The sequence below is a fragment of the Macaca thibetana genome, chromosome 8 (assembly GCF_024542745.1).
Source record: "Macaca thibetana thibetana isolate TM-01 chromosome 8, ASM2454274v1, whole genome shotgun sequence".
NCBI classification, from domain to species: domain Eukaryota; kingdom Metazoa; phylum Chordata; class Mammalia; order Primates; family Cercopithecidae; genus Macaca; species Macaca thibetana.
Genome location: NC_065585.1, coordinates 124,693,971 through 124,718,793, shown reverse-complemented (window position 1 = coordinate 124,718,793; position 24,823 = coordinate 124,693,971). Strand labels below are relative to the sequence as shown.

At 40.6% G+C, this 24,823-nt stretch overlaps 1 protein-coding gene and 1 non-coding gene across 4 annotated transcripts in view; one reads left to right on the top strand and one right to left on the bottom strand.

Annotated features, from left to right (window-relative positions):
- The window catches only part of PSD3 (pleckstrin and Sec7 domain containing 3), a 702,311-nt gene that overhangs the window by 430,353 nt on the left and 247,135 nt on the right, over positions 1-24,823 (bottom strand). The window lies entirely within an intron of this gene.
- On the top strand, positions 16,822-16,975 carry LOC126961908 (small nucleolar RNA SNORA62/SNORA6 family). Its single transcript, XR_007728488.1, has one exon. It is a non-coding gene; the product is annotated as a small nucleolar RNA SNORA62/SNORA6 family (small nucleolar RNA).

Genomic DNA, 24,823 nt, shown 5'->3' with positions numbered 1-24,823 from the left:
CTCTAAATCTAACTAATAACTCGGTTTTTTGTTTGTTTGTTTGTTTGTTTGTTTTTGAGAGTGTTGCTCTGTAACCAAGGCTAGAGTACAATGGTGTGATCATAGCTCAGTGCAGCCTGGAGTTCCCAGACTCATGTGATCCTCCCACCTCACCCATCCCAGTAGCTGGGACTACATGTGCCACCATGACTGGCTAATTGTTTCAACTTTTTTGTGTAGAGGTGGGGTCTCACTATGTTGCCCAAACCGTTCTCAAACTCCTGGGCTTGAGTGATCCTCCTACCTAGGCCTCCCAAAGTGCTGGAATTACAGGTGTGAGCTACCTTGCCTGGCCATTCATAACTCGTGTTACACAACACTAATAACCTTAATGACTCTTTTTGCACAAAACTAATGCTTTACTCCTTAAAACCTTGAGCACTTATTTTTTGACTTCAAAGATAGCATTGCCTCAGAACCAATTTTCACAAGACAGGCAATGATTATCTCCTTAAAGTGTGACCTCACGAACAACCAGCTACTCTTGACTTCTTTATGGAGAGGGCTTCCTTGATCTCCAAAGCTGCTGGAATGTCCTGAGTGGTTCTGAACCGTCTAATTTTCCCCAGAGAGGCACAAAAGACTCCTGTGTCTACCACTGCTCTCAACTCACTCAAAGCCAGTGGCCTCCATTTTACAACCAAGCCACCCTTTTACTTATTCTGAAACTCAAAGGAAGTACATTATGAACAAGGTGACATAGATTTGTTCACAGGGCTATATTTCAGGAACTACAATTATTTGTGTTGCTTTCAGGTCAGACTTTTTGCTTTTACAGCTCTAAAATGTTATTTGTTTAAATCCCAGTCCTAAAATATTTAATACAAACTATTAAAACATCATTTGCAATACCAACTTATTCTTCATTGAATCTCAGCTCATAAAAAGGTTCATTCATATTAAAAAGCTATTTTTAAATGCGGCTAACTCATTGCTTAGAATACGCTAACAATTAAGCATTATACTTCACTGGATTTTTTACAGTTTAAAATTCTATTTCTCCCATCTCATTTCCTCCCCCACCAATTCTGCCATCCCAAATATCAACATTATTTTAAACTTTGCTGTTTTCTATGACAATAACCTCATTCACTGGTCACTCAGAAATAATGTCCTTCTGAAGATTCTGGCAACTGACTTTCATACTCAGTTATACAAGTCAGGTTTTGGCTACCTAAAGATGTATGAGCACATCATGCCAAGGCCCAACAGAAGTTTCTCCAGCTGAAATCAAGGGGAGATCTACCTATGGGGAGTAGGTTGTGACCTTCAGGAACCAGAGTCCCCATTGTTGAGTCATTCACAGGCTGTGCTGGTAAGGCCTTGTTCTCTCATCCCATTAATCGGCGTAGCGGCGGTGACAGTCACAGCAAGCATCTCACACACTAGTGCGAAAGCACACATGCCTGGTTGCCAAGATGACCGTTTACTACTCAAGTAGAGCACAAGGTTTAAACAATGCTCTCAAAAATTACAGCCTAGAGTTATTGAAAACGCTGAGTCCCCACAGATAGACTCGAAGCTGCAAAATCCAGTCATTGGTGTACCTAAAAAGTGTCCAATTCAACAAGCTGTAGGTCAAGCTTGCAAGATTCTGGAGATGGATGGCAAGTGAAAACATGTGAAGCCAACGGGCCCACTCTTCATTTTGACACGTGGATATTTTCGATCTGAAGCTTAATACAGAGCTGTAATGCGAAAAGCAACACATGAACAAAATAAATGGACACGTAAGAGCAGAGTAAATGCCAGGCTTGAGTTAAGCTCCTGGTAATATAACACCTGGGGTTTTTCATGCCCATTTCCTCCTGCAAGTTTAAGGCACATTACTAAAATGATCTCATTAATCCTCACAACACCTGATGAGGGGAGTAGGCAACAAATATTTTAATCTCCCATATAAGATGGAGAAAGAAAATCACCAATGTGCTGTATAACTTTTCCCAGGATTACAGCTGGCACTCAGGGAAACAGTCGACTTGAATCTCAGTAAAGAGTTGACTACACCAGGCTATTTTAAAGAAAATGCTGCTCACTAAGATGGGTTTCTTAATTAGGCAGCTGTATACCACATACATTCCAGGTGGATTGCCATTCCGATTCTCACAGAGTTTTCACACCTGTACTAGACAGTCAAAGACAGTCATTTTTAAGGCTAGGTGCAGTAGCTCAGGCCTGTAATCGCAGCCCTTTGGGAGGCCAAGGCGGGTGAATCATTTGAGGTCAGGAGTGCGAGACCAGCCTGGTCAACATAGTGAAACCCCCATCTCTACTAAACATACAAAAATAAGCTGGGTGTAGTGGTGCACGCCTGTAATCCCAGCTACTCGCAAGGCTGAGGTAGGAGAATTGCTTGAACCTGGGAGGTGGACATTGCAGTGAGCTGAGATTGCACCACTGCACTCCAGCCTAGGCAAGAGACAGAGAGACTCTGTCTCTAAAAAAAAAAAAAAACCACAAACACACACAAATAGAGTCGTTTTAAAAAATACTTCCCTAGACCTCCCGGCTTCCAGTTACGCCCTACAACTGTAAGGTTATGCCCTCCAACTTCTCAAACGGGACTCCTCAGATCCCCAAGGTTACAAACCAGTGTGCCCCAGGAGGGCACAACATTTCCGGACCAACGGGCACATCATCTTGGGGCTCACTTTGAACAGATGGTCATTTAAAATCTGATTTTGATATTCAAATATGTTTTTTAAATGAAATGCAAAATTGTCATGACATTTTCAAATTAGTCTTAAAATAAACGATACCCTAAAGCATGCTGCTTTAGGACACACCCACAAGCAGAGCTGGGGTAGGAGAAGAAGGATGTTAGCTGCACTTTGCTATTAGGTGTAGTTCAGGGAAAACATGTCCAAAAACAGAACAAAGCCACTTAAGAGGAAAAACAATTCCAATGTGCTTGCCTGGTCCAAACCATTTCAGGCAGACAGGAACACATCTTCCCATTAAAGCTTTTACCTGGCTTTCTTTTCACGTGGGCTGTAAGACCTATCAGTGTGGAATCCCACTTAGGATTTTCTTTTTTCTTTTTTTTTTGAGACAGAGTTTCACTCTTGTTGCCTAGGCTGGAGTGCAATGGCACGATCTCGGCTCACGGCAACCTCTACCTCCCAGGTTCAAGCGATTCTCCAGCTTCAGCCTCCCAAATAGCTGAGATTACAGGCATGCACCACCATGCTCAGCTAATTTTGTGTTTTTAGTAGAGACGGGGTTTCTCCATGTTGGTCAGGCTGGTCTCAAACTCCCAACCTCAGGTGATCTGCTCCCAAAGTGCTGGGATTACAGGCGTGAGCCACCACACCCGGCCAGGATTTTCCATAAAAGAATCTTAAGATTACTAGTAGTAAAATGCTTTTTGCATATTAAACCCTGACAACATCAAAGCTACCTATTGACTCACTTAAGTATGTTTAGAAAGCCCAGCAGATACCAGATTTGCCCTGCTAAAGGCCTTTATGAACTGCTCCACAAAACATCTTAGCACCTTTGACAATTAGGGCAGGGTTCTCCTTACTATTTCAACCAGAAAATTAGAAAATGGAGGAAAGGCAAATGACTTCAGATGTTGGTAGGAGGAATTCCTTTATATTTACTCAAAATATCCACTAGCTGCCAAAAGAGTCACATGATAAAGTTGGAAACCAGAAATGGAGACGTGTAGAAGGTACCCAGGGGTTACCAGGAAAATCAGCTGATGGCAGATACAGGCTTCTCCCAACAAGGACTTTTTCCAAATGCTCAGAATTAGAATTAGGTATTGAGGGCCCATTCACATATTCCTGGGAGCTGCGAGAATTTTTTCCAATATCCAAGTTCCACAAAAGCCTAGCAAAAGATCTAAACCTAAACCACCGAAACCAAACTGAGTAACTGCTTTGAGGAACTCACTGAGCACTCTGACCACGGGAGACATTCATTTCAAGCTCCTCAGGGTGGCTCCAGATTTATAAATGGAAATTTATGTCCACATTTCTATAGTTCTAAAACTAGGCCTCATAAAACTTAGAAACTAGGCCTCATATAGAAAAAATTAACACCAGGTGGCTCTGGATAGGGTCCCACCCTGCCTCGATAGGGACCCACCCTGATAGGGTCCCACCCTGCCAATTCCGGGAAACAACCTCATGGGGTCCCACCCTGCCAATTCCGGGGGTCCCACCCTGCCTCAAAGTTCCCGGAATCAACAACTCCAGGAAAAAACCTCATAAGGTCCTGCTCTAACCAATTAGCATAAGACACCTTGCTCAGGCCATAGCTAGACCCAATCATTTTGCGCCTTAAGCTTTGTTTGAATTTCGCGCCATAAGCTGTATTTGAACTTGTGTTTGCCTATATAAACAGCCTGTAACAAGCAGTCGGGGTCCCAGGGCCAACTTAGAGCTTGGGACCCTAGCGCGCTAGTAATAAATAACTCTCTGCTGTGAATCTCGTGTCGGTGATCCTTCGCGGCGACCCCTGCCCAGGAGGGAATCGACAGTTCGGTTCCAACAGTTCCTGAAATTGCCAGAGAAGGAAATTCTGCACACGCACACACAACTGTGCACCACTTCAGGGCAGCCACTGGCCTCAATCAAGAACACCTTATGTTTCTACCCAGTAACTGAGATTCTCCAACTCAGAAAACCTTCCAGCAAGTCCAATTCTGACTCATCAGGATTCTCTGACACTGAGGCAAAGTTTACAAGGAGACCATAAACTTTACAAGAGGACTTTAAACTTTATTTGAAAAGCAGAATGTGTATATCTAAATCAATTGTCCTCGTTCAAATGGTCACCTTAGAAAACCACACACGTTATTTCCAGGAATCCTGAGCAAATCATTTGGAATTCCTATTCTGAAAGAACCTTCGAAGCCAGTTTTCACATCACACGATGCAAGCTTCTTTATAGACATCTCATGACTAAAGAAAAACTATTTCCCAGCTTGCTGTCACCTAGCTTGCAGAGCACACTTTAAAATGTTGTGGCCTGGGCTGGGCACAGTGGCTCACACCTGCAATCTCAGCACTTTGGGAGACCGAGGCAGGTGGATCACAAAGTCAGGAGTTTGAGACCAGTCTGACCTATCAGGGAAAACCCCACCCCCGATATTTAATGTGGGTTATTTTCTATTTCCCTAAGCATCTCGGCTGGTTTAAGAAATAAAGGGAAAGAGTACGAGAGAAATTTTAAAGCTGGGTGTCCGGGGGAGACATCACATGTCAGCAGGTTCTGTGATGCTCCCCCGAGCCGTAAAACCAGCAAGTTTTTATTAGCGATTTTCAAAAGGGGAGGAGTACACGAATAGGGTGTGGGCCACAGAGATCACATGCTTCACAAGGTAATAAAATACCACAAAGCAAGTGGAGGCAGGGCGAGATCACAGGACCACAGGATGGGGCGAAATTAAAATTGCTAATGAAGTTTCAGGAATGCATTGTCATTGATAACATCTTATCAGGAAACAGGGTTTGAGAGCAGACAACCTGTCTGACCAAAATTTATTAGGCGGGAATTTCCTCATCCTAACAAGCCTGGGAGCACTACAGGAGACAGGGGCTTATTTCATCTCTTAGGCTTCAACCATAAAAGATGGCCGCCTCCAAGGGGGCCATTCATAGACCTACCCTCAGGGCGCATTCTCTTTCTCAGGGATGTTCCTTGCTGAGAAAAAGAATTCAGGGATATTTCTCTCATTTGCTTTTGAAAGAAGAGAAATATGGCTCTGTTCCATCCGGCTCACCGGCAGTCAGAGTCCAAGGCTGCTCAAGGCTATCTCTCTTGTTCCCTGAAAATTGCTGTTATCCTCTTCTTTTTTCAAGGTGGCCGGATTTCATATTATTCAAACACATATGGTCTACAAACAATTTGTGCAGTTAACACAATCATCACAGGGTCCTGAGGTGACATATATCCTCCTCAGCTTATGAAGAACATGGGATTAAGAGATTAAAGTAAAGACAGGCATAGGAAATCACAAGGGTATTGATTGAGGAAGTGATAAGTGTCCATGAAATCTTCACAATTTATGTTCAGAGACTGCAGTAAAGACAGGCGTAAGAAACTATAAAAGTATTAATTTGGGGAACTAATAAATGTCCATGAAATCTTCACAATTTATGTTCTTCTGCCGCGGCTTCAGCTGGTCCCTCCGTTCGGGGTCCCTGACTTCCCACAACACTGACAACATGGTGAAACCCCATCTCTACTAAAAATACAAAAAATTAGCTGGGCGTGGTAGCGCGCCTGTAACCCCAGCTACTCAGGAGGCTGAGGCAGGAGAATCGCTTGAACCCGGGAGGTGGAGGTTGCTGTGAGCCAAGATCACGCCACTGCACTCCTGGGCAACAGAGCAAGATTCTGTCTCCAAAAAAAAAAAAAAAAAAAAATCCACCCACAAAAATTTAAAGGCCCAACACCATTGGGGTTATGTTTTTAAAATGCAGCGGGGGATATGAAGACAATTCCAAAGAAAAAAGATTCAGAGCATGTGTTGAGTTACTGCAACATCACAGAAATAAGTATATAGCCTTCCAAAGTGTCTACTATTAAAAGGAAAATATTCTTTTAAATCTTTAAATTACAGCATAAAATATATTAACTTAATAAACATTTCTTGAGGGGAAGGAGGTAATATTCAGCAATGCCTTCCAGAATGGCTTACCTTACTGGAATCTACTTTAATAACAGCAGTAAAGTGCAAAGCAGTCACATCATAACCATACATTCTCTTAAAAACCCCTCTCCCACAAATATTCATTGACTGTTAAAGTGTCCTACAAAGCACATTGTCTTAATTCAATCCTGAAAATAAGATATCTAAATTTCGATGCAACAGCAGCCAGCAATAAAATGACTATAATATTAACTTAACGTTCAATTGCATAGAAATCCACAGTACACTATAAATTTGTGGTAATAACCAGAAAATTTCTGGGTAACAGGGAACTCTGTAATGATAGACAATGTATGCATGTTTTAGTTCTTGTTAAAAAAATTACGTTATACCAACAGCTTTTTATTAGTGGCCATTTCTAAGAGAAGTTACTATACCTTATTTGTTTAGCAAAATAATTTAAGACCACATTAATGAAATGCCCTTGATCTTTTGAATGTTCATCTTTAGGTAAATTCAGTATTCAAATTATTACATGGGATCTCTCATAACTATTAGTCCTGGCTATCATACTCCACAGACCTGAATTCCTGTAACCATACCTGTAAGTTAAAGTAAACCCAAGGATCGTTCAAAGCCCAAAAATTCTAGTCACGAGGAGCAAATATTCAGGGGCAAATGATGATTCTATCATTATGGGTCTGTAGACACAATACATACATGGTCTCCATAAAAATATTTTTTAAAAAATCTCCCCAGAAGGGATTTTTTAAAACAGTGCCCAAAATACCTATAGCTTTAAGAATCTTTAAAGTTTATGTATATTCCTTCTTGCACAGTAAAATTAATAAACACTAGCTAGTATTTTGAAGAAAGAAATAAATGCTAGGTAAAAGGAAAAACAAGAAAGGACCTCATTTCCCCCAATGTATCTAATCCCTGGCAAACCAACATTCCTTATTTTCTTTTATTTGCAATTTGATGAATACCCTAAAGGTCTGGAAAAACTTCAGGATTTCTAATTAGACTGTAATTTTTCTACCAGACAATCAGACATAGTTTCACCTTTATACAACTTCCCATGTCCTAAATGCCAACATCCTGGCATGCTCCCCATCCATCGTCCTTCTCTTAACAGCACCTGTTTTGAAAAATCGAAAACATTTAATCTTTCCTAGAATAGTCCATTGAAAATCAATCAGTTAAAGATAAGAGGCCTGGATGCGGTGGCTCATGCCTATAATCCCAGCACTTTGGGAGGCCGAGGTGGGAGGAACATATGAGATCAGGAGCTTGAGACCAGCCTGACCAACATAGTGAAACCTTGTCTCTACCAAAAATACAAAAATTATCTGGGTATGGTGGTGTGCACCTGTAGTCCCAACTACTCGGGAGGCTGAGACAGGAGAATCACTTGAACCCAGGAGGCGGACATTACAGTGAGCCGAGATCACGCCACTGCACTCCAGCCTAGGCAACAGAGCGAGACTCTGTCTCAAAAAAAAAAAAAAAAAAAAAAAAGACAAAAAAATTCCTAACTGCCACATAAATATCAATTATCCACGCCAGGGAGTGCATTCCTTAATGAGACCATGCAGACCTCACATGTGCTTAGGCAGGAATGAATAAACCCCAGAGTCCTAGGCCACGAGTTGAAAACAGTCAAACAAGGACCTTCCTATGTAGATGACAAGTTAAAAACAAAACGGACTCAAGTTAGTTTAGGTAGAAAAGGTGTGTGCTTACTGGTAAGGTTTGGTGAAGCTCCCTGTCTCTGGGAGGGCCAGACACCCAGGCTCAAGCGGGAGCAAGTAGGGCAAAGCTCAGCCAAGGTCCTGCCATACCACAGGCTGCCCAAGCCACTGTGGCCACCACGGCCTCCCCTCAGTGGACAATCCCCTCCTGTGGACCTGGGCTCTGGACCCTGAACACTGTCATCAGGACAATGCCCCATCAACTGGCCTAGCTGGCTCCAAGAGTCTTCACAAACAGAAGCACTCTCCTGAGAAAATAACAGAATGGGTGGGGTTGACTGTGCTCAGATCACATGCCCAATCTGATGGCCAGAGGAGGGGGAGGGAGGCTGAAGCCCCCTGGCTTCAGCACAAGGAGGTTGAGTCCCAAGCCTCACATCTGCCTTTGAGTCCCTCAAAGAGGAAGGGGACCTGGCACAGAAAAAGGTAATTCTGCCACGGAGGGATGTGAAAGACAGGATTCGGAGAGTCCCTTCCAGTTCTAAAATTCTATAACGAGACCAGGCGCAGTGGCTCACACCTGTAATCTCAACATTTTGGCAGGCCAAGGCAGGTGGATCACTTAAGGTCAGGAGTTCAAGACCAGCCTGGCCAACACAGTGGAACTCCGTCTCTACTAAAAATATAAAAAATAGCTGGGCATGGTGGTGGGTGCCTGTAATTCCAGCTACTCAGGAGGCTGACGTAGGAGAATCGCTTGAGCCCAGCAGGTGGAGGTTGCAGTGAGCCGAGATCACACCACCGCATGCCAGCCTAGGCGACAGAGTAAGACTCTGTCACAAAAAAATAAAAATAAATAAAATACTATAAAGAGTTCAGATGAAAATTTAATGCCTATCATCCTAAACAGAAAAGAAAGGTATTAATCTTACTAATTCAAATAATAAGGAATGAATAGCCTATTTCCTCAATCTGTTTTCACAGAGTATGATCTGATGAAAGCTATTTATTAAAACAAACCAAATAGAATGTCTCTCTGTCAATTAGGCTCCTACTTTATTTATGTAATTCTAGATCCATTTGTCTAATTTTGGCTTGTGAAAAGAAAATGGAATTGATTTTCCGCAACGATACTAAACACAACGCTGTTATAATGTTCAGAGCAGATAACAGGAGGGGAGCAGGGAGTCTATAAGAGACTGCCAGGTGCAGGAATAACAAACATACAGATGTGATCAAAGAGCAGCAGTTATCACAGGGTCAAGATTTTGACTCAACATTCCTCTGAACATAACTCAGCTAATTCATTCAAACATTTGAAAGAATCCAACCCCGGAACAAGTTTGACAACAAAACAGTACCTCTACCAATGGAGGCAGCCACTGCTAGGAAGAGAGCAATGGGCTGAACGTGTTCCCCCCAAATTCATACATGAAAATCCTAATCCCAGTATGATGGTATCTGGAGGTAGGGTCTTTGTAAGGTAATTAGGTCATAAGGGTGGAGCCCTCATGAATGGGATCAGTGCCTTCATAAGAATAGGCCAGAAAACTAGGTAGCTCTGTTTACACCATGTAAGGACACATGTAAACCAGAAAGAGGACACTCACCAAGGATCCTAATCTCAAACTTCCAGCCTCCAGGACTGTGAGACATAAGTGTTTGTTGTTTAAGCCACCGTGTGTATGATAATTTGCTACAGCAGCTCGAACGAAGACACACAGCATGGAAAGCATCACTGGGCAAGTGGGTAGGCTGGCTGGGCCACCCTTCTAAGGTCCTGTCCAACTAGATTTCCAAAAACGTGATTTTCTAGAGTCTGAAACAAATAAAAGCTGAAATTAACAAGATAAAACTTTGAATTTGGACAAAAATCATAGACCCAATATAGGATAAAGTAGACCTGAGTCCTGGGGGTTTATTAAATGGACTACCTCACACAATCTGTGATTCCACTGTAAGGGGAGTGTCCAACACCCAAACTGCTCAGACCGCCTGGCGGCTCTGAATTTATCTCTGGGTTTCCCATTTTAAAAAGAACACTGACATGTTAAAGTATTGAGACAAGGGGGACCATGATGCAGAGGCATCTGAAAACCCCCTCAAGATGGGGATGATGACATAAGAAAAGAAAAGGATCTAGATTTGTCTGATAAGGCTGCCATAACAAGACAGTAGACTGAGTGGCATAAGCAACAGACATTTTCCCCAAAGTTCTAAAGGCTGGAAGTCCAAGAGCATGGTGCCATCTGGGTTGGTTTCTGGCGGCGGCCCTCTTACTGGCTTGGACCTTCTTGCTCTTGTCCTCTGATGGTCTTTCCTGTGTGTATACACTCTGGTGTCTCTTCCTGTTCTTGGAAGAACACCAGTCCTACTGGATGAGGGCCCACCCGTATGACCCCATTTAACCTTAACTACCTCCTCGAAGGCCCTACCACCAAATATAGTCAGCACACTATGGGTTAGGACTTGAACACGTAAATTTTAGGGAGACACAAGTCAGTTCATAACAGGACTCAATCCTAAATGTATGAAAGGCGGTATCTGAAAAGGACACCCATTTGATCTTTATTGCTCTAGATGGCAGAATTAGACATGAAGTGGGAGTACTAGAGTTGGACTAGATGAAGTTTAAGCTTCTTTCATTCTGCTGGTATTATTAAACTATAGAATATGAGTTACTAAGGACTTACTATGAACCAACCTCTGTGCTGATCAAATCTTTCTGTCCTGAGGTAGATACTACTATTATGACCATTTATTGTTCTTTACAAACAGAGGCTTGCTCTTGCATAGTGTCACATTGCTGTTAGGTGGCAGAAGGACAGGATCCCAGACCATCAAACTCCAAAGCCACTCGATCTAGCTTTTCACCATTGAGTAGCCTACAACACAAACGAGGAAACAACTCCATTTACCAACAGAAAATCACACAGAAGAAAACTAAAATACTAACAACCATATTACCACCATTGTTTATTTTTCTATGTACCAGTTGTTTCCATAGATTGTCAGAGCTAATCTTCACTTCAAGCCAAGGTAGGCATTATTATGCCCATGTTACAGATAAAGAAAAAGGCTCAAAAAGCCTTCCTCAAACTCAGACTGCGACTAAAAACATGTGGGGAACAGGATTCAAACCAACCTCTGAGTTATTTCAAATGCAAATCTTTTATGTCAATTACAATCCACTCCAACTAGCCTCTTACTTGGCTCAGGCCCTGGGATCTGACAGATTTCAAAATCCTCTGAAGCTGACCACATTTCCCAGGGAGGGCCACATAGAATCCAAACACTGCCTTTAAGAGAGAAAAAGATGCAAGGAGAGCAAATCCTACGAAATGAAATCAGGCTTTCCACTACCAAGTCCTGTGGCCATTCGGCAAGAACTTATGGAGCCCCGCTACACGCTAGTCCCAGGGAACACACACAGCAACGTGCATAAGGAAACCCCACTCCCCTGGGCCCTACATTCTAGTGGAGGGAGACTGAAGGAACCAACCTCCAATATAACACATCAAGTCAAAAAAAAAAAAAAAAAAAAAAAAAAAAAAAAAACAGAGAGTGAAGGGGCAGAGGAACAGGGATGGAGGGTTGAGTGCTCTTTCAGAATCAATGATCAGGGTGGGCCTGGGTTTAAACTGCTGTGAAGGAGCACAGAAGACCCCCTAGCTATACATCCAGCAGGTCCTGCAGTCTTGACTACAGCCTGGTACTTCCTTGCTTTTCACTGGAGGAAAGCGTGGACCGCAGTGCTAATTACAAACAGGTCAAAGGGAAAGAAAAATACAAAATCTTTTTCCTTGACCAGAAGGGAAGCAGTTACCATGTACTGTTGCCATGGCACTGGAGAAATAGAAAAAGCAACATTCTAAGTACCAGAATATGAAGAGAAACGTAACAGTGAGGAGAGGACAAGAGGCGGGCAGAGGTTTCACGCCCTGCAGTGCTGAGGCCTGCTGGGTGGCAGGCGGGAAGCAAAAGCTTTTCAAAAGGGACAAGGGTTGGAAGGGTGGGGAAGAGGAAAAGCTCAGAGCCATTGAGGAAAAGGTCTCTGCCTAGCCCCCCGTTTTCTACATCCCTAATATATCAGGGTACTTAATAAAATAGTTGCAGAAAAATCAAAATAAAAGAACATCAAGTTTCTGAAATGCACAGAATATTTCTAGATAAACATTTTCTGAAATTTTCTTTTTTCTTTCTTTTTTTTTTTTTTTTGCCAATATGTACCATAGGCTTCAACCAGCTAACTTACTACTAATGTGATTATGTATGGCTCAGGAGTAGAAGGCTATACTTGGCAGCATGGAAGGAATATGCTAAAAGTCAGGCAGAAGAGGGTTTTTAGCCAATTTCTGCCATTTACAACTATGGAACTATAGATAAGTCACTTGGCTTACCCAAGTCCCTTATTCTTTATCTATAACATTAAAATAGAAAGAGTAAAAGAGATAACAAGTATAAAGGTTGCCTTATGATAGTAAATTAATAAACATTCATGCCTTTCCTCAGACAGTTCCAGTATCTTTTGCTCTAACACAATCAGTGTTGGGAAGATTCATTCCACTGTTAGATAACTGATTGGATAAAATTTTAAAAATTGCACATATAGTCAAAATCCTTCTTAAGGCATGAACAGGCAATTCAAAAAGGAAGAAATACTAACTGCAAATAAACATATGGAAAATGTCTCAATCTTAACTCATAATCAAAAAAATATACATTGGCCAAGACTTTTTAAAATAATATTATGCAATATCATTGGTTATTGAGAAACAGGCACCCTGTCATACCCTGATGGTCAACATACTTTTATCATTCTTCTAGAGAGACAGAAAATATGAGTCAATGCCTTAAAAATGTATATTCCCTTCCATCCACCATTTACACTTCTAAGAAATTTCCTAAGAAAATAATAAGTGGATGTTCTTGACAGCAACAGAACGAAAAACTGGAAGGAACAAAATTCCCACCATGCACATAAACTATAATATCGCCATAAAATGTAAAATATAGTCATTAAAATGGTTATAGACATAGCAATGCATATGAGAATTCAAAATCTAATTTCTTTATTTTACAGAGAGCTCATAAAAATCGTTAAAAATAAAACTATCCAATAAAACCATGAACAAAGACAGTTTACAAAAAAAGAAATACAAATGCCCATAAATTACAAATTACATTGAAATATTATTTTTCACCAATTAAAAACTGTAGCATCTGTGATACCCAGGACTATAAAGGTATAGAGACACAGGCAATTTCACACCGTTGTGGTAGGAGAATATGTGGACATTACTAATGTTTACCAATACCAGGGCCTCCTCCATCTCTGATCCCCTTGAAGCTGGGCATATGTAAATAGGAGTAATCAAGACCACGAGCTCCAAAAGGGTTCAAATCACAGATTTCACTTACTACATGACACAAGAACTGTTTAACCTCGTTATGTCTTAACGTCTTCAAACGTAAAACAGGGATAATAACAGTATGTACCTCATAGGGATATTTTGACAATTAAATTCAACCATAGCGCATGGCACATAGTATTACTAATAATAATAGAAATCACTGATCGTACTATGCAGCAGGCACTGTTCTATGCATTTACACAGAGTAGCTGATTTTATCACTCAATAAACAGTACCATTAGTATAAGAATATTGCCGCATTGCTTGTAATTGCAAATACCTGAAAACAATCAAATTGTCCATCAGTAGTGAAGGGGACAGTTAAACCAAAGTATACGAAGGACGTCTATGTGGCTGTTATGGAGAATGAAGTAGTTCAATACATGCTGATAGAGAAAGATTTCTTAAAAAATAGAGATAGACTATTGTTTGACTTTGTTTTTAAAGTCTAACCGTATGTGTGTGGTTAAGAAAAGGTGGGTAGATCACTTGAGGTCAGGAGTTCGAGACCAGGCTGGCCAACACGGTGAGACCCCATTTCTACTAAAAATACAAAAATTAGCTGGGTGTGGTGGTACACACCTGTAATCCCAGGTAGTCAGGAGGCTGAGGCAGGAGACTCGCTTGAACTCGGAAGGCAGAGGTTGCAGTGAGCCTAGACTATACTGCACTCTACCTGGGCAACAGAACAACACCCCGTCTCAAAAAAAAAAAAAAAAAAAAAAAAAAAAGGGTTCTTGAGCCAGACTATCTGAGCTCATTTCCTACTAGCTGTATGGCTTTGGGAATTGTCTTAAACACTTAGCCTCAGTATCCTCATCTGTAAAACAGGATTAATAATAGCAACTACTTCTGATGACTTTTGTGGGGGTTAAAGGATCTTATAAATAAAACAGTCCCCAGCATATAGTCAGCAACCAAATAATGTTACTTGCTTTATTACTAATCACTTTAACATGTCACATGGATTGAGAGATAATAGGCCTTTTTACTTTATACGTACCTGTATTTAAAAAGATAGAGAGATTTGTCTTTTGAAAATACAAAATTGTATTTACTGATATGAGAGATGTATAGAACGTGTCATATGAGAAATGTTGGTACAAAATCATATATACAGCCCAAAGTCATTTTTATTAAAACATATTTAATGTTATGTAAATAAGTGTACATTAAAAATTTACACATGCACCACCAAAATGTTACCAGTGGTCTCTCTGGCAGATGGATTATAAATTATTCATATTTTTTTCTTTTTACTTATCCCTATTTTCTGATTTTCCTAAAATCAACACATATTACTCATGCAGTAAGATTTTAACTGTCGCAATTTATTTCCAACCATAGAAGCTACAAAGGAAGAGGTTAAACTGAGAGGCTTCCAATGATGTAACCAGAGATGGACTTTTGAGCAAAAACAAGTAAACAATACATGATTTACTGAGAACTCGTACGTTCGATATCATGATGCTAGCAAGGAAAACAGCAATTGATCATCGGTGCCTAAGACTGCCATTCTCCATTGGGCCAGGCTCCCACCTGACTTCAGGGAGAGATTTCAAAGCCAGAATCTGGCCCCAGGTAAATGCAATAGGAGCCAAAGCAGGTAACTCGGGTCAGAGCTGAAGTTTGCTGAAGTCCAGAGGGCACTGCCTGCAAGGCTAAAAGCAACACTGCACATCCACACGCTGGGTTTCAACACTTTTTCTGACAGCAGCAAATCCATAACGGACTCTGAGTGAACTGGGAAAGAATAACTAAAACATTCAAAATACTTTCAGAAAATCAGTTTGCATCATGACTTCTCTTACAATGTCCAGCTCTGAGTAAGCAACAAAGGTCATAGGATTTTGTTCAGATTTGCAAATAGAAAGAGAAATGTGAGGTTATGCTCAGGAAATCCTTGTGCTAAGATTCAAAAAATCTGAAAATGAACAAAGTTTAAAATATGCACATTTCAATTTGCCCCTTCTCTCCTTAACATCTCTCCATAACCTGAGACAGCTACGTGTATGGTTGGACTGGATTAGAGGCAACAAGAACAGACACAGTAACCTCACAATGGGGTTTACAGCACAGGAATGAGGAGGAGCCAGTGGCAGGTATAGAATGTTCCCACACCCCAACCACTGCCAGGCTCCGCAGCTCACTTATGCACCAGACACTGCCTCAGAGCACTGCTTTATTGGTACCACTTCTGAGAAGCAGCAAAGCAGACATACTTCTTTCTTTATCATCTTCTTTCTCAATCCCTCTCAATGACAATGACTCATTCTCTCTTTCAACCTCTCTCTCTTCCTCCACCTACCCTCTACCCTCATGGCTATCCCCTTATCACTACACTAAAGCCAGCAAGAGGCCACAACCACAGAAGAGCTTCCAGGCAGCAGCGAAGAAGCTCAGTCTCAAAGAAAGCCAGACAGGAGTCCAAATGCCTACGTTCCTTCCAGAGTTCACTATGCGACCTCAGTAAAATCCCTTCACCACTGGGGGCTTATTTTCTCATGTGGGGGACAAATGGGTAAGAAGAGACTTCTGAGGTCTTTTGCCTGCTTTAAAATCCTGTGATTTCACAATAACTGAATACAGTCACTAAACGTGAAACCACCAGGACACTGGGGGGCGGCCAGCACATAGCCATCTTTGTTGTATTTTTCACTGTGTGCTTCCAAAATATCTACTGCAAAGAAGTATATCCAACTAGACCCTGGGCCCATGTTTTAAAGTTTATACACTGTAATTAAAAGCAGAATGACTTGCTTTTACTTTGGATTATGTAATTTCTTTCTATTCATAATAAGCAGCTCTTACATGACGCCAAGTGAGTTTTCTCTTAGGCAGCACATTCTTACTCAACCAGAGAACTGTTGGCATTTGGATTAATAGAATCAATAGCATCTTTCATTCCAAAAACAGAAACTGCTGTTTTGATATGGTCTGCCCAGCAGTTCTTCCAAGGAAAATATTTTTATTATTTTACTACTAATATCTCATTACAGCTTCTATATGAGTGAAGCATTTATTTTTATGCTAAATAAATCATGCTCTTTAAAATTAAAAAAGAATATATTCTTCTTGTTAGAGCTTGGAGTTGAAGCCACTGACTGGCCAATGAACTCACAAGTGTAGACAGGGTGCTACGCAAGGGACAAATTATTCACTAACACCACAAGAGTCTCTGACCCAATGAATGGAGTTTAATAGAAATTCTTGCTACAACTAAAAGAAAGATGTGGAAACAAACCTCCAAATCGCTGAAACGTAGAACAGTATCCCTCTACAGAAATCAGCTTTCATCTTGACAGAATTAAGTAAGAATCACTCACTACACACTGATCTATGTTGTAGTAGATATGAGGAAAACTCAAAGGTATAACAGGTTCTCTGTCCTGCAAAGAGTTTACAATCTCATATGGAAATCAAATGTACACACATGATAAATGCTACTTAAAGGGCTACCGCCTGCCAAACACTATGGAAGAAGGCACGAGGGATGTGAGTGACACTGCACCTCTGCCAAAAAGTTCCTCACAAGCTGCTGGGAAAGCCAGACCTGAGTAACCCAGACACTGCTAACCTCCCAGGACCACCTCCGTTGCACTCATAGTGGGAAACCCGGTGGCTTTCCTGAGAATGTGGTGGCTTCCAGGGTAGACAGACAGGGAAGGAGATGGAGGTAGCTTATCTTATGGCCACCTCTTGTCATTTCTCATTTCCTGGAGGTATTCCCTCTCTGTCAGGTGAAAGGAGCACCTAGTTGGATTAGTTGGTTGCATGGCTGGTTGGGTTAGTTGATTGGTTGGTTGGGTTTTATCAGTCTGACAATCTTTATCTTTTAATTGGTACATTTTAGAACATACACATCTAATATAATTACAAATACATTAGGGTTTACATCTACCATCTTATTTGTGCTATTCACCTCCTCTATTTTGTCTTTCTCTCCTTTCTTGCCTCCTTTTGATTGAGTCTTGTTTTTATTTTTCCCTCTCTCCCTCCACACACACACAAGTTTAGATGCTATACACTCTGCTTTAAGGCTTTTATTATCCTAGAAATTTACAATAAATATATCCAACTGATCAAAGGGCAAAGTTAATCCATTATTTAACCCTACTGCCTGATCTTAGAACACTTTAATACTATTTACACCCTTCACCATCCCCACTCCTATTTCAGAACACTGAGTGCTTCAGCCACAGTAAACCTCTTTCAGTTCTCTGAACTCTTTTCACATCCTCTGATCACTGGTCTTTGCACTTAGCTACTCCCTCTAACTGGAATACCACCCTCTTCTCCTCACACCCCCTTCCCAACCTGGCTAAATCTTTTACACCTCTCAGGTCCTAGTTTCAGAGAGTTCTTTGCACCCTGGCTCCCCTGTCCCTGCCCCCTCCCCAGTGAGTTTCCCTTTGTCATGCCTGTCTTCCCTCCTAGACATTAAGCTACAACAGTCAGTGAGTGTTGGGCACAGAGGCTGTAACACATCAGGGTCCACCTGGATACTGCTAGCCCTCAGCACCACATAATGGATACTCAATAAATATTTGTTGAATGAAGAGATGAACGAAACATAGTGGTTTCAAGACATATAGAAATCAGGAAAGAAGCAAGGAAAGCCACAGGTCACCCCCCGCCACCCCCCCCAAAAAAAGGTCCACTTTATTGAAGCAGAAAGACTCCTATGGTGATTTAAACAATGCAGGCTCCAGTGCCACACCAAATGAACTTAAGTCTAGATTCTATCACTTACTAGTGGGTGACCTTGGACAAGGTACTTAACGTCCCTGTGTCTTTGGAAAATAGAGATAACCATAAAACAAACTCATCAGGTTATAACAACCTGAGGAATAAGTAAGCTAGCACTTGGAAAGTATTCAGAATACTTCCTGTTAAGATTCTGTATATACAGGCATACTCTGGAGACTGTGTGGGTTCAATTCCAGAGCACAACAATAAAGCGAATATCACAATAAAGCAAACATCACAACAAAGTGAATCACTCCAGTGATTCACAGTGAATATAAAAGTTGTTGACACTATACTGCAGTCTATTAACTGTGGAAGAGCATTATATCTAAAAAGAAAACAATGTCAATGTACACATCTTGATTTAAAAAATACTTTGTTGCTAAAAAAAAATACTGACAATCATCTGAGGCTTCAGTAAGTTGTAATCTCTGTGCTGATGAAGGGACTTGCCTCAATACCGATGGCTGCTGACTGTTCAGGGTAGTAGCTGCTGAAACCCGGGGTGGCTGTGGCAATTTAAAAAATAAGACACAAATGAAGTTTGTCACATCAACGGTCTCTTAAGACAAAAGATTTCTCTGTAGCATACAATGTTGTTTGACAGCATTTTACCCACAGTAGAGCTTCTTTCACATCTGAAGTCAGTCTTCTCAAACCCTACCACTACTTTATCAACTAAGTTTACGGAATATTCTAAATCCTTTGTTGTCATCTGAACAATGTTCACAGCATCTTCACCAGGAGTAAATCCCATCTCAAGAAACCACTTTCTTTGCTCATTCATAAGAAGCTATTCCTCATCCACTAATGTTTCATCATGAAATTGTAGTAATTCAGTCGTATCATCAGGCTCCATTTCTAATTCTAGTTCTCTTGCTATTTCTATCAAATCTGTAGCTGCTTTCTCCACTGCAGTCTTGAACTCACCCCTAAAGTCATCCATGAGGGTTGGAATCAACTTCTTCCAAACTCCTATTCGTGTTAGTATTTTGACATCCTCCCATGAATTACAAATATTCTTAATGGCATCTAGAATGGTGAATTCTTTTCAGAAGGCTTTCAATTGACTTCGCCCACATCCATTGGAGAAATTACTATCTATAGCAGCTACAGACTTATGAAATATATTTCTTTGGCCGGGCGCGGTGGCTCAAGCCTGTAATCCCAGCACTTTGGGAGGCCGAGACGGGCGGATCATGAGGTCAGGAGATCGAGACCATCCTGGCTAACACGGTGAAACCCCGTCTCTACTAAAAATACAAGAAAATTAGCCGGGCGAGGTGGCGGGCGCCTGTAGTCACAGCTACTCGGGAGGCTGAGGCAGGAGAATGGCGTGAACCCGGGGGAGCGGAGCTTGCAGTGAGCCGAGATCGCGCCACTGCACTCCAGCCTGGGGCACAGAGCAAGACTCCGCGCCAAAAAAAAAAAAAAAAAAAAAGAAATATATTTCTTAAATAATAAGACTTAAAGTCAAAATGACTCCTTGATCCATTGGCTGCAGAATGGATGCTGTGTTAACAGGCATGAAAACAACGTCCATCTCCTTGTAGATTTCCATCAGCTCTCTTGGGTGACTAGGTGCATTGCTGAAAAGCAGGGATATTTTGAAATATTCTTCTAAGCAGTAGGCCTCAAGTTGGCTTAAAATATTCAGTAAACCATGCTGCTAATAGACGTACTGTCATCCAGGCTTGGTAGTTACATTTATAGAGCACAAGTAGAGTAGATCTAGCATAATTCTGAAGGGCCCTAGGATTTCCAGAATGGTAAATGAGCAATGGCTTCAACTTCAAGTCACCAGCTGCATTAGCCCCTAACAAGAGTCAACCTGTCTGTTGAAGCTTTGAAGCCAGGCATTGACTTCTCTGTAGCTATGTAAGTTCTAGACGGCATCTTCTCCCAATAGAAGGCTGTTCTGTCTACATTGAAACTCTCATTCATCAATGGTCTTAGCTAGATCTTCTGAATAACTTGATGCAGCTTCTACATCAGCAAATGCTGCTTCACCTTTATGTTATAAAGATGGCCTCCTTCCTTAAACCTTGTAAACCTTATGAACCGATGTCTGCTAGCTTCCAACTTTCCTTCTGCAGCTTTCTTACCTGTACCTCTCTCGGCCTTCACAGAATTGGAGGCTTGCTCTGGATTAGCTTTGTTTAAAGTGAATGTTGTAGCGATTTGTTCTTCCATTCAGATGGCTCAAGTTTGCTTCATATCAGCAATAAGGCTTCTGCTTTCTTGTCATTCACATATTCACTGAAGTAGCACTTTGAATTTCCTTCAAGAACTTTTCCTTTACATTCACAACTTGGCTAACTGTTGGTGCAAGAGACCTAGCTTTTCGCCTGGCTTCAACATGCCCTTCTCACTAAGCTTAATCATTTCTTTGATTTCAAGTGAAAAACATGCAACTGTTCCTTCCACTTGAACACTTAGAGGCCATTATAGAGTTATGAATTGGATTAATTTCACATTGTTGTGTCTCAGGGAATAGCGGGACAGGGGAAGGACCAGTCATGGAGCAGTCAAAACATACGATGTTTATTAAGTTCTCCATCTTACATGGACACAGTTCTTGAGGTCCCAAACCAATTACAAGAGTAACATCAAAAATCACTGACTGGCCAGGTACAGTGGCTCATGCCTGTAATCCTACCATTTTGGGAGCCTGAGGCAAGAGGACTGCTTGAGTCCAGGAGTTGGAGACCAGCCAGAGCAACATAGCCAGATGCTGTCGCTACCCAGGAGGCTGAGACAAGAGGTTCACGTGAGCCCAGGAGTTCAAGGTTGCAGTGAAATATGATTGTGCTACCATACTCCAGCCTGGGCCACAGAGCAAGACACTATCTCATTATTAAAAAAAAAAAAAATCACTGATCACAGATCATAATAATAGATATAATAATAATAATGAGAAAATTTAAAATATTGCAAGAATTACAAAAAGGTGACAGAGAGTCATAAAGTGAGCACAGTGGAAAAATGATGCTGAAAGACTTGATCAACACAGAGGTGTCACAAACCTTCAATTAAAATAATAATAATTATAATATCTGCAAAGCACAATAAAACAAGCTATGCCTATATGTTTACAATAGAGCTGACTCTCTAGTTGTTAAAACACATGACTGAACTACACAACTCTCAACAGATCCTTACTTAAAGCCCAGGTATTCATGCATTAAAATGATCCTCACATAATGTCTTTACATTATGGTACAAATTTATAGCCCATGAAGACATCACTGCATTAAAATATTTGAAAACAATCAACCAGAATTATTTTAAAAACTTAAACAGGATTAAGTGCATGCATTAAAAATATCAAAAAAATGGGGTAGTAACATTTTTTTAAAGAATGCTCTCAAAACATGTTATCAAAGAAACCATTTGAGCATTGGAAAAAACAAACTTTCAGTTTTTAAAACGAGGCCATAATATAATTTTGTGAATTTTGTAGTCTTACCAAATTGTATTTTAATTCCTTAATTGTGGCTATAAAAAGTGTTGAGGTTTTTTAATTTTTCACGTTATTTGAAAATATTATCCAAATAATAAAATTAAATATTCATTATTATCTCATAAGATAGACAAAAAAGATCACACTCCTATCAACCTGACCGTGGGGTAGTACTGCCAAGCCCCAGTGCACAAGGCAAAGACCTTGGAGGCCGTGAAGGCAGCCAACACTTCCAAGTTTGCCCTCATAGATCCACCAACTTAACCAGCTCAATGTCACCAGGAAACAGTCCTAACCCCGACCCATCACCCTTCGCTTTTCTTTTTCTTCTTCTTCTTCTTGCTTTTTTTGAGACAGAGTCTCACTCTGTTGCCCAGGCTGCAGTATGGTAGTGCCATCTTGGCTCACTGCAACCTCTGCCCTCCAGGTTCAAGTGATTCTCATGTCTCAGTCTCCAGAGTAGCTGGGATGGCAGGTGCCCCCCACCACGCCTGGCTAATGTTTATATTTTTAGTAGAGATGGGGTTTCACCATGTTGGCCAGGCTGGTCTCAAACTCCTGACCTCAAATGATCTGCCTGCCTTGGCCTCCCAAAGTGCTGGGATTACAGGTGAGAGTCACCACGCCCGGTCATCCTTCGCTTATTTTTTTATTTTATTATTATACTTTAAGTTCTAGGGTACATGTGCACAATGTGCAGGTTTGCCACATAGGTATACCTGTGCCACGTTGGTGTGCTGCACCCATTAACTCATCATTTGCATTAGGTATATCTCCTAATGCTATTCCTCCCCCCTCCCCTCACCCCACGACAGGCCCCGGTGTGTGATGTTCCCCTTCCTGTGTCCAAGTGTTCTCATTGTTCAATTTCCACCTATGAGTGAGAACATCGCTTTTATAGAACAGAGGGCTGCCCTATCTTTACCTGGCTCTGAAACTGAAACACTATAACCCCTATAGAATTGTGAGTCTTTGGAGTCTCATTAAAATGAACAAACATAAGCACAGAGGTCTGCATATAGAATATCTGGGGCTCTAAACTCCCTAATACTTAAGAATACAATCACTGTCCTATGGTGTTTCTTGCTTATTTATCCTAATAGGAAGGCATCAGGAATTCCCTAGTTAATAGATGATATAAAACATATTTTGAAAGAAAGCTGAGAACTATGATTTGGGGTCTTTGCTTAAGTCTGAGATACTTGGGGACTTAATCATGAAACATTAGTTTACTTGTCTTGTCAAGAGGAATTGCCTAAACTTGAATAGAAATATGAGCTTTTTCAGTTAAACATACTCCTAAAAATAGCATTTTCTTCTGGGACTTGACTACTAAAAGCAGACATTTAAATGAAGTCAATGGTAGTTATCAGAAAAAAATCATTTTTTAAGTTGTAATGAGATCTTTTCTTTCTAAATATTAAAATATTAGAATGATGTATTTCATTTTCCTAGAAGCCAATTAAATATTTCCTATTTAATTTGGACATTGATGGATACTTTTTTTAATGGACACTTTCTAACTCCAAAGTAATAATATTATATTGTAATTACATTTTATTATCAAAGTTTGCTGTCAATATTCCACCTCACTTTGTTACTCAAAGTTCTATTTAAAGACCAAGATTACAGTTGTATCTAAAATTTCAAGGTCACAAAATGTAGGGTAGCACAGCAATAGAACCTTAAAATACACATTGGATAACAATGTAACAAAACCTCATTAATTTAGATTAATTATGCAGGTTCAAAATGAATTTAGGACTTTTATCTTAAAAAGAAAATAATTTTGATGCTTTCACATACAGAGAATAACTGAAATTGGGTTAACAGTAGAGGTCCCTGGAGAAACTGCATTAATGAATAGATATAAATGACTGTAATTAGAATTTCAGTTATCAAGTTTTCAAAGGCACATGGATTGTTTTCACCCCTTGGTGTTAAGTTTTTTACTTGTTTTTGCTTGTGCTTTTATTTTGTCTTTACTATCAAATACTGGGTACCTCATATGAGTTGCACTGTTTCCGATTTAATTCCCAGAACACACTTGCAAGGTTGGTATTATTACCCCATTTTGTATCAGAAAAATACACTCAAGGATCAGAGAATTCAATAAGGTCGCTCTGGCTTTTTCTGCTTCACTACACATTCTCATGAAGTCCATAAGCTCTTTCTGGAAATAAAATGGTCTCAAAAAAAAAAAAAAAAAGAAGTTCAATGTTTGAAAAAAAAATCTCACAAGCCTTTTTTTAATGATGCTGTACTTCTTTATCCGGTTAGCACATATATTACTATGGCTGTTTTTGAAGAGTTAGACACTTCACTTATCGCTAAATGCCCTTAAAGGATTCTTTAAACACAAGGGGCTAATGTAGCCATTTGCAAACTTGGGTACAAAAGAGAGTCCTCCATTAAGGGAAGACCAAGATGAGGTAGAACAAAGGCAGCAGTGGGCAGATGAGGAACTTGCTCCCATGGCTAATCCATGAGGACTTGAGGAAAATCAACTCACTTTTCCAGACCTCACACACTGTGGGCCTACTTTAACCTATTTATGCCTAGTGTTCCATTATTGGAACGCTAAGCTTGTGGAAGTTATGTATATCCTACTGCTCAAGGTCATCGTCAAGGTCTGATTTTTTTTACAAAATAATTTGCAACCTCCAGCACAAATAGGTTAATGGTATTGTCACAGAGAGGCGAACAACATACTATGCATAATAGTGCTTTGCAAACTATACCTGATAATTTGGCAAAACATTTTCACTCCACACTTTTATTTTTAAAAGATATACAACACTCTTGGTATTATTTATTATGTTTTAGAAGAAAATTGTTTGAGGTTTAGCTTAAACTT